The sequence below is a fragment of the Buceros rhinoceros genome, unplaced genomic scaffold (assembly GCF_000710305.1).
Source record: "Buceros rhinoceros silvestris isolate BGI_N320 unplaced genomic scaffold, ASM71030v1 scaffold7238, whole genome shotgun sequence".
Classification (NCBI taxonomy): domain Eukaryota; kingdom Metazoa; phylum Chordata; class Aves; order Bucerotiformes; family Bucerotidae; genus Buceros; species Buceros rhinoceros.
In genome coordinates this window covers 63,664-64,161 of record NW_010428540.1, presented here as the reverse complement: position 1 = coordinate 64,161, position 498 = coordinate 63,664, and the positions used below count along the sequence as shown (strand labels likewise).

Below are 498 nucleotides of genomic sequence, written 5' to 3'. Positions count from 1 at the left end.
AGCAGCAGCGACGGGCGCAGTAACAAAGATGGGAAGAAAAGCAGGTGGAAAAGGAAAGGTACGTTTCCTTTTCAGGAGCAGTGATTTCAACGTGGTCTGGGTCTGTGAAGGACTTGGAGAATTCTCTCCATCACATCTGTTGCCTTCTAAAGACAGTTGCTGTTAGAGATAATGGTCTAAAATCTGCCCTTCTGTCAGTGCTCGTGGATTGATGTATGTGCTGGTGATCTGTTGTGGGCACCGAAGGGGTGAAGGTTCCTGTAGTTAAATGTGTTTAAGGCCTTGGCACAAGGCACAGACCAGCACACTGTCCTTCCCCCGCCAGGAGCAGTGACTCTTTCTCTTCCAGGGTGTTTCTTCCATCCATCTACTTCCTCAGGAAGATTGGCCTCTTCTGATGCTTTTGGTTGCTACGCTGAGTAGGAATGAGCCAGAATCTCCGAGTTAAAGCCTGTTGAGTGAACTGATGGGTCCCAGAGGGCTTGAGCTTGAGCCACT

The 498-nt window shown here is 49.4% G+C and overlaps 1 protein-coding gene across 1 annotated transcript in view; it reads left to right on the top strand.

Annotated features, from left to right (window-relative positions):
* The window catches only part of ASXL2 (additional sex combs like transcriptional regulator 2), a gene marked incomplete at its 5' end in the record, with an annotated part of 51,257 nt that overhangs the window by 406 nt on the left and 50,353 nt on the right, over window positions 1-498 (top strand). The window lies entirely within an intron of this gene.